Here is a 10,756-nt window from a genome sequence, read left to right as displayed (position 1 = left end):
GCTGCTCCGTACGTGTGTTGAACGCGGAGGTGCCGTCCGTTCGGCGCTAGGATCATCGGTGATTTGGATCACGACGAGTACGACTCCATCAACCCCGTTCTCTTGAACGCTTCCGCGCGCGATCTACAAGGGTATGTAGATCCACTCCTCCCTCGTTGCTAGATGACTCCATAGATTGATCTTGGTGACACGTAGGAAAATTTTGAATTTATGCTACGTTCCCCAACAGTGGCATCATGAGCTAGGTCTATGCGTAGTTTCTATGCACGAGTAGAACACAAAGTAGTTGTGGGCGTTGATTTTGTTCAATATGCTTACCGTTACTAGTCCAATGTTGACTCGGTGGCATTGTGGGATGAAGCGGCCCGGACCGACCTTACACGTACTCTTACGTGAGACTGGTTCCACCGACTGACATGCACTAGTTGCATAAGGTGGCTAGCGGGTGTCTGTCTCTCCCACTTTAGTCGGATCAGATTCGATGAAAAGGGTCCTTATGAAGGGTAAATAGCAATTGGCATATCACGTTGTGGTTTTGCGTAGGTAAGAAACGTTCTTGCTAGAAACCCATAGCAGCCACGTAAAACATGCAAACAACAATTAGAGGACGTCTAACTTGTTTTTGCAGGGTATGCTATGTGATGTGATATGGCCAAAAGGATGTGATGAATGATATATGTGATGTATGAGATTGATCATGTTCTTGTAATAGGAATCACAACTTGCATGTCGATGAGTATGACAACCGGCAGAAGCCATAGGAGTTGTCTTAATTTATTTATGACCTGCGTGTCAACATAAACGTCATGTAATTACTTTACTTTATTGCTAACGTTAGCTGTAGTAGTAGAAGTAATAGTTGGCGAGGCAACTTCATGGAGACACGATGATGGAGATCATGGTGTCATGCCGGTGACGATGATGATCATGGAGCCCCGAAGATGAAGATCAAAAGGAGCAATATGATATTGGCCATATCATGTCACTATTTGATTGCATGTGATGTTTATCATGTTTATACATCTTATTTGCTTAGAACGACGGTAGTAAATAAGATGATCCCTCACTAAAATTTCAAGAAGGTGTTTCCCCTAACTGTGCACCGTTGTGAAAGTTCGTCGTTTCGAAGCACCACGTGATGATCGGGTGTGATAGATTCTTATGTTCGAATACAACGGGTGTTGACGAGCCTAGCATGTACAGACATGGCCTCGGAACACATGCGAAACACTTAGGTTAACTTGACGAGCCTAGCATGTACAGACATGGCCTCGGAACACAAGAGACCGAAAGGTCGAGCATGAGTCGTATAGAAGATACGATCAACATGAAGATGTTCACCGATGTTGACTAGTCCGTCTCACGTGATGATCGGACACGGCCTAGTTGACTCGGATCATGTAATCACTTAGATGACTAGAGGGATGTCTATCTGAGTGGGAGTTCATAAGATGAACTTAATTATCCTGAACATAGTCAAAAGGTCTTCGCAAATTATGTCGTAGCTCGTGCTTTAGTTCTACTGTTTAGATATGTTCCTAGAGAAAATTTAGTTGAAAGTGGGTAGTAGCAATTATGCGGACTAGGTCCGTAAACTGAGGATTGTCCTCATTGCTTCATAGAAGGCTTATGTCCTTAATGCACCGCTCAGTGTGCTGAACCTCGAACGTTGTCTGTGGATGTTGCGAACATCTGACATACACATTTTGATAACTACGTGATAGTTCAGTTAAACGGTTTAGAGTTGAGGCACCGAAGACGTTTTGAAACGTCGCGAAACATATGAGATGTTTCGAGGGCTGAAATTGGGATTTCAGGCTCGTGCCCACGTCAAGAGGTATAAGACCTCCGGCGATTTTCTTAGCCTGCAAACTAAGGGAGAAAAGCTCAATTGTTGAGCTTGTGCTCAGATTGTCTGAGTACAACAATCATTTGAATTGAGTGGGAGTTGATCTTCCAGATAAGATAGTGATGTTTCTCCGAAGTCATTACCACCAAGCTGCTAGAGCTTCGTGATGAACTATAATATATCAGGGACATATATGATGATCCTTGAGATATTCGCGATGTTTGACACCACAAAAGTAGAAATCAAGAAGGAGCATCAATTGTTGATGGTTGGTGAAACCACTAGTTTCAAGAAGGGAAAGGGCAAGAAGGGATACTTCATGAAACGGCAATTCAGCTGCTGCTCTAGTGAAGAAACCCAAGGTTGAACCCAAACCCGAGACTAAGTGCTTCTGTAATAAGAGGAACAACCACTGGAGCAGAATTACCCTAGATACTTGGTAGATGAGAAGGCTGGCAAAGTCAATAGAAGTATATTGGATATACATTGTGTTAATGTGTACTTTACTAGTACTCCTAGTAGCACCATGGTATTAGATACCGGTTCGGTTGCTAAGTTTTAGTAACTCGAAATAAAAGCTACGGAATAAACGGAGACCAGCTAAAGGTGAGCTGACGATATGTGTTGGATGTGTTTCCAAGGTTGATATGATCAAGCATCGCACGCTCCCTCTACCATCGAGATTGGTATTAAAACCTAAATAATTGTTATTTGGTGTTTGCGTTGAGCATAGACATGATTGGATTATTTCTATCGCGATACGGTTATTCATTTAAGGAGAATAATGATTACTCTGTTTATTTGAATAATACCTTCAATGGTCTTGCACCTAAAATGAATGGTCCATTGAATCTCGATCATAGTGATACACATGTTCATGCCAAAAGATATAAGATAGTAATGATAGTACCACCTACTTGTGGCACTGCCACTTAAGTCATATCGGTATAAAACGCATGAAGAAGCTCCATGTTGATGGATCTTTGGACTCACTCATTTTTTAAAGGATTGAGACATGCGAACCATGTTTGTTGGTAGATATGCATGAAGAAACTCTATACAGATGGATCGTTTGGACTCACTTGATTTTGAATCACTTGAGACATGCAAATCATACCACGTGGGCAAGATGACTGAAAGCCTCGTTTTTAGTAAAATGGAACTAGAAAGCAACTTGTTGGAAGTAATACATTTTGATGTGTGCAGTCCAATGAGTGCTGAGGCGTGTAGTGGATATCGTTATGTTCTTACTTCACAGATGATTTGAGTAGATGTTGAGTATATCTACTTGATGGATCACGAGTCTGAATTATTGGAAGGTTCAAGTAATTTCAGGGTGAAGTTGAAAGATCGTCATGACAAAAGGATAAAAGATCTATGATATGATCATAGAGATGAATATCTGAATTACGAGTTTGGCACAGAATTAAGACATTGTGGAAATTGTTCCACAACTAATACAGCCTGGAACACCATAGTGTGATGGTGTGTCCGAACATCATAACTGCACCCTATTGGATATGATGCATACCATGATGTCTCTTATCGAATTACCACAATAGTTTATGGGTTAGGCATTAGAGACAACCACATTCACTTTAAATAGGGCACCACGTAATTCCGATGAGATGACACCGTATGAACTATGGTTTAGAGAAACCTAAGCTGTCATTTCTTAAAAGTTTGGGGCTGCGACGCTTATGTGAAAAGTTTCAGGATGATAAGCTCGAACCCAAAGCGGATAAATGCATCTTCATAGGACACCCAAAACAGTTGGGTATACCTCCTGTCTCAGATCCGAAAGCAATAAGGGATTGTTTCTAGAATCGGGTCCTTTCTCGAGGAAAAGTTTCTCTCGAAAGAATTGAGTGGGAGGATGGTGGAGACTTGATGAGGTTATTGAACCGTCTCTTCAACTAGTGTGTGACAGGGCACAGGGAGTTGTTCCTGTGGCACCTACACCAATTGAAGTGGAAGCTTATGATAGTGATCATGAAACTTCAGATGAAGTCACTACCAAACCTCGTGGGATGACAAGGATGCGTACTACTTCAGAGTGGTACGTAATCCTGTCTTGGAAGTCATGTTGCTAGACAACAATGAACCTATGAGCTATGGAGAAGCGATGGTGGGCCCGGATTCCGATAAATGGCTCGAGGCCATAAAATCCGAGAGAGGATCCATGTATGGAAACAAAGTGTAGACTTTGACAGAACAGCTCGATGGTCGTGAGGCTGTTGAGTACATATGGATTTTAAAGGGAAGACGGACAATGATGGTAAGTATCACCATTAAGAAAGCTCGACTTGTCGTTAAGATGTTTTCCGACAAGTTCAAGGAGTTGACTACGATGAGACTTTCTCACTCGTAGCGATGCTAAGAGTCTGTTGGAATTATATTAGTGATTACTGCAATCTTGCAGATAGGATGTCAAAACATTGTTTCCTCGACGATTTTTTGAGGAGAGGTTGTATGTGATACAACCAGAAGGTTTTATCAATCCTGAAAGATGCTAATAAGTATGCAAAGCTCCAGCAATCCTTCTAAGGACTGGAGTAAGCATCTCGGAGTTGGAATGTATGCTTTGATGAGATGATCAAAGATTTTGGGTGTATACAAAGTTTATGAGAAACTTGTATTTCCAAAGAAGTGAGTGGGAGCACTATAGAATTTCTGATGAATATGTGTTGTTAACATGTTGTTGATCGGAAATGACGTAGAATTTCTGGAAAGCATATAGGGTTATTTGGAAAGTGTTTTTCAATGGAAAGCCTGGATTAAGCTACTTGAACATTGAGCATCAAGATCTATAAGGATAGATCAAAACGCTTAATGGTACTTTCAAATGAGCACATACCTTGACATGATCTTGAAGGTGTTCAAGATGGATCAGTCAAAGAAGGAGTTCTTGCCTGAGTTGTAAGGTATGAAGTTAAGACTTAAAGCTCGACCACGGCAGAATAGAGAGAAAGGACGAAGGTCGTCCCCTATGCTTAAGACATAGGCTCTACAGTATGCTATGCTGGGTACCACACCTAAAATGTGCCTTGCCATGAGTCAGTCAAGGGGTACAAGAGTGATCTAAGAATGGATCGCAGGACAGTGGTCAAAGTTATCCTTAGTAACTAGTGGACTAAGGAATTTTATCGATTATGGAGGTGGTAAAAGAGTTCGTCGTAAAGGGTTACGCCGATGCAAACTTTGACACTAATCCAGATTATTCTGAGTAGTAAACTGGATTCATATAGTAGAACAGTTATTTGGAATAGCTCCAAATGTAGCGTAGTAGTTGCATCTACAAGATGACATAAGAAATTTGCGAAGTACATACGGATCTAAAAGATTCAGACCCGTTGACTATAACATCTCTGACAAGCATAACATAATCAAACCCAGAACTCATCGAGTGTTAATCACATGGTAATGTGAACTAGATTATTGACTCTAGTAAACTCTTTGGGTGTTAGTCACATGGGGATGTGACCTTGAGTATTAGTCACATAGCGATGTGAACTGGATTATTGACTCGAGTGCAAGTGGGAGACTGTTGGAAATATGCCCTAGAGGCAATAATAAATTGGTTATTATTATATTTCCTTGTTCATGATAATCGTTTATTATCCATGCTAGAATTGTATTGATAGGAAACTCAGATACATGTGTGGATACATAGACAACACCATGTCCCTAGTAAGCCTCTAGTTGACTAGCTCGTTGATCAATAGATGGTTACGGTTTCCTGACCATGGACATTGGATGTCATTGATAACGGGATCACATCATTAGGAGAATGATGTGATGGACAAGACCCAATCCTAAGCCTAGCACAAGATCATGTAGTTCGTATGCTAAAGCTTTTCTAATGTCAAGTATCATTTCCTTAGACCATGAGATTGTGCAACTCCCGGATACCGTAGGAATACTTTGGGTGTGCCAAACGTCACAACGTAACTGGGTGGCTATAAAGGTGCACTACAGGTATCTTCGAAAGTGTCTGTTGGGTTGGCACGAATCGAGACTGGGATTTGTCACTCCGTGTAAATGGAGAGGTATCTCTGGGCCCACTCAGTAGGACATCATCATAATGTGCACAATGTGATCAAGGAGTTGATCACGGGATGATGTGTTACGAAACGAGTAAAGAGACTTGCCGGTAACGAGATTGAACAAGGTATCGGGATACCGACGATCGAATCTCGGGCAAGTATCGTACCGCTAGACAAAGGGAATTGTATACGGGATTGATTAAGTCCTTGACATCATGGTTCATCCGATGAGATCGTCGTGGAACATGTGGGAGCCAACATGGGTATCCAGATCCCGCTGTTGGTTATTGACCGGAGAACATCTCGGTCATGTCTGCATGGTTCCCGAACCCATAGGGTCTACACACTTAAGGTTCGGTGACGCTAGGGTTATAGAGATATTAGTATGCGGTAACCCGAAAGTTGTTCGGAGTCCCGGATGAGATCCCGGACGTCACGAGGAGTTCCGGAATGGTCCGGAGGTAAAGATTTATATATGGGAAGTCTTGTTTTGGTCGCCAGAAAAGTTTCACGCACTATCGGTATTGTACCGGGAGTGCCGAAAGGGGTCCAGGGGTCCACCAAGGGGGCCCACCTGCCCCGGGGGGCCACATGGGCTGTAGGGGTGTGCGCCTTAGCCTATATGGGCCAAGGACACCAGCCCCAAGAGGCCCATGCGCCAAGAGATAAAGAAGAAGGAAGAGTCCTAAAAGGGGAAGGCACCTCCTAGGTGCCTTGGGGAGGATGGACTCCTCCCTTGGCCGCACCCTTCCTTGGGGGAAGGGCCAAGGCTGCGCCCCCCTCTCCCTTGGCCCTATATATAGTGGGGAGAAGGGAGGGCAGCAATACCTAAGCCCTGGCGCCTCCCTCTCCCTCCCATGACACATCTCCCTCCTCCCGCAGCGCTTGGCGAAGCCCTGTTGGAATCCCGCTACTTCCACCACCACGCCATCGTGCTGCTGGATCTCCATCAACCTCTCCTTCCCCCTTGCTGGATCAAGAAGGAGGAGACGTCGCTGCTCCGTACGTGTGTTGAACGCGGAGGTGCCGTCCGTTCGGCGCTAGGATCATCGGTGATTTGGATCACGACGAGTACGACTCCATCAACCCCGTTCTCTTGAACGCTTTCGCGCGCGATCTACAAGGGTATGTAGATCCACTCCTCCCTCGTTGCTAGATGACTCCATAGATAGATCTTGGTGACACGTAGGAAAATTTTGAATTTATGCTACGTTCCAACACCCCTAGGGGGTGCGCCGGCCCTAGGAGATGGGATCTCCTAGGGGGGGGGGCGGCCAAGGGGTGGAGTGCCCCCCAAGCCAGGTGGGGCGCCCCCCCACCCTAGGGTTCCCAACCCTAGGCGCATGGGGTGGGCCAAGGGGGGCGCACCAGCCCACTATGGGCTGGTTCCCCTCCCCACTTTGGCCCATGGGGCCCTCCGGGATGGGTGGCCCCACCCGGGGACCCCCGGGACCCTTCCGGTGGTCCTGGTACAATACCGGTGACCCCGAAACTTGTCCCGATGCCCGAAATAGCACTTCCTATATATAATTCTTTACCTCCGGACCATTCCGGAACTCCTCGTGACGTCTGGGATCTCATCCGGGACTCCGAACAACATTCGGGTTACTGCATATACATATCCCTACAACCCTAGCGTCACTGAACCTTAAGTGTGTAGACCCTACGGGTTCGGGAGACATGTAGACATGACCGAGATCGCTCTTCGGTCAATAACCAACAGCGGGATCTGGATACCCATGTTGGCTCCCACATGCTCCTCGATGATCTCATCGGATGAACCACGATGTCGAGGATTCAATCAACCGTATACATTCCCTTTGTCATCGGTATGTTACTTGCCGAGATTCGATCGTCGGTATCCCAATACCTCGTTCATCTCCGTTACGGAAGTCACTTTACTCGTACCGTAATGCATGATCCGTGACCAGACACTTGGTCCACTTTTGAGCTCATTATGATGATGCATTACGAGTGGGCCCAGTGATACTCTCGTCATACGAGTGACAAACAGTCTTGGATCCGTGTCAACAACAGACACTTTCGGAGATACCCGTAGTATACCTTTATAGTCACCCAGTTACGTTGTGACGTTTGGTACACCCAAAGCACTCCTATGGTATCCGGGAGTTACACGATCTCATGGTCTAAGGAAAGGATACTTGACATTGGAAAACTCTAGCAAACAAACTATACGATCTTGTGCTATGTTTAGGATTGGGTCTTGTCCATCACATCATTCTCCTAATGATGTGATCTCGTTATCAATGACATCCAATGTCCATAGTCAGGAAACCATGACTATCTGTTGATCAACGAGCTAGTCAACTAGAGGCTTACTAGGGACATGTTGGTGTCTATGTATTCACACATGTATTACGATTTCCGGATAACACAATTATAGCATGAATAAAGACAATTATCATGAACAAGGAAATATAATAATAATGCTTTTATTATTGCCTCTAGGGCATATTTCCAACAAATATTAGTAACTCAAACTCCAAGTGGTGCTCCCAACTCTTGATGAACCACATCAACCTTGAGCAACCCACACAAGTTCAACTACATGAGCAAGACCCACACCACCACCCAAGGTATGTTATTCCATCTTAGAGAAGCTTTACTCCAGGTCATGAGTCAAAGCAACTCAACAAGATGTGAATACATCAAGATGCTTAAACGAAAATGGTAACCCCATTTTGAGCTTAAACGATGAGTATGACCTATGATCAAGTGTTCACTTGACTCCTAAGTCAATATACTCTAACATAGGTGACTTTGTCGACCAATTCTAGATGAAGTTCTCTTGTGTTTCTCTGTGCTCTTGCATTTGTCTCGTGCATATTTATTTCCCCTTTCAAAAAAACTTCATCTAGATTTCCTTTCTGTATTTGTGTCTGCATTCCCTGCATCCAATTCATTGCAAATCTTTCAGCTAATTCCTTGCAAATCCTTGTGAGATCTAAATTGCCTAGTGAGCTGAGGTGACAAGTGTTTTCTCTGTGATGGACTCGGTCACACCGGTTTGTTTCCTTCGGTCCAACCGAATTCTTTCGGTGCCACCGAAGTACACAACTCCTGCCACCGATTTCACTACAGGAAAGACAATTTGCCACTTGATTCCTACATTCTTTTTGTTCCACCTCCACTCAATGTTTCTTGTCCTCTACCAGCATCACATTCGACCTGCTACTTTGCATTGTGACTCAAGGACCGAACCCATTTGCTCTCACTGTCAGAGGCGACTTCTTACGCGGGTTATTGTGTACAGAGGGAAGCGCTTGAATGAAGGCTTAAGGTTGCTCATGTTCTATAGGGAGAGAGAGCCAGTGAGAGTGTACAAAGACCTCGCAGATGCTTGGTGTTCAAGAGGAGAGAAGTCATGTCTTTAAGAGGGGAAAGACATGTTCATATTTGATTGTTTGCATTTGCTCTTTTTTTCTTTCGTTGCTCTGATTTTCTGTTCCCTATCTTCTCCCTATCCCAAGCAAGATTCAGGGGGAGCAAGACATCTAAGGGAAGGAAATCCTTGAATTCATTGCACATATTTACCTTTGGGGACATGTCTATATCCAATAGAGTACTCAGTACTCACTCTCTACATGTCATCCCAGTCTTGGTACTCTTGTGGTTTCTTTGTTTGCTCTGGCTAGTAGGTGTATCTGTGTTATCTAACCTTGTTTACTCAGGTTCATTCCTTCCTAAGCCAACTCAAGACCACAAGGTAAGTATATGCATCACAGTCATGTGTATGAGGATTTCTTGCTGATGTACATACTGTTTGCAAGAAGGACTCATGAGCATGAAGGTACATTTCCTATATTCACATCATTTGCTCTGATGCATATAGCCAAGATACATGTAACACATTGCTTACTCTGTCATGCTTATGCATTCACATGCTTCCTATATTCCATATTTACATGATTGCATACATGTAGGGGGAGCCTATGCATGTTACATGTCTTTCCAAAGCTTTACTTTATTTCTATATCTTTATCTAAAGCTTTGATGTATGTTGTCATCAATTACCAAAAAGGGGGAGATTGAAAGCACAAGTGCTCCCTGGGTGGTTTTGGTAATTAATGTCAACATATCTCTTGTTGGACTAACTTTACCTAGTATGTTTCAGATAAGTTCAACAATGGAGTGGCATGGACTAGAGGATGTGGAACCCCTTCAAGATGCTGAGACAAAGGATTGGCTCAAGCTCAAAGCTCAGGACTCTACATTTTATTTTAGTGATCCAAGATCACATTGAGTCCATAGGAAAGCCAATACTATTAAAGGGGATGAGGTGTTGCTTAATGGCTTGCTTGCTCAAAGTGCTTAGTGATATGCTCCAAAGCCCTCAACCACTTTCTCATATCCACATATGTCCCAAACCAAAAGTCAAACTCGGCCCCACCGAAATTTCTATCCGGCGCCACCGAGTTCTCTTGACATAGCCACTGCCAGAAACCCTAATCAATTCGGTCTCACCGATGGGATCTCGGTCTCACCGAGATGGGCTTGCAAACTCTCTGTTGCCTATTGCAATATTTCGGTCCCGAGGTATGCAATCGGTCCCACCGAGTTTGCTTGCAACTCTCTGTTTTGCTTATTACCCAAAATCGGTCCCACCGAGTTTGTGTAATCGGTCAAACCGAGTGAGTTTTACCCTAACCCTAGCACATCGGTCCCACCGAGTTGATCATATCGGTCCCACGAAAATCCTAACGTTGCACATTTTGAACTAAATCGGTCTGACCGAGTTTATGATTCGGTCCCACCGAGTTTGGTAAATTTGTGTGTAACGGTTAGATTTTGTGTGGAGGCTATATATACCCCTCCACCCACTCTTCATTCATGGAGAGAG

The sequence above is a fragment of the Triticum urartu genome, chromosome 2 (assembly GCF_003073215.2).
Source record: "Triticum urartu cultivar G1812 chromosome 2, Tu2.1, whole genome shotgun sequence".
NCBI lineage: Eukaryota > Viridiplantae > Streptophyta > Magnoliopsida > Poales > Poaceae > Triticum > Triticum urartu.
This window is presented reverse-complemented; position numbering follows the sequence as displayed.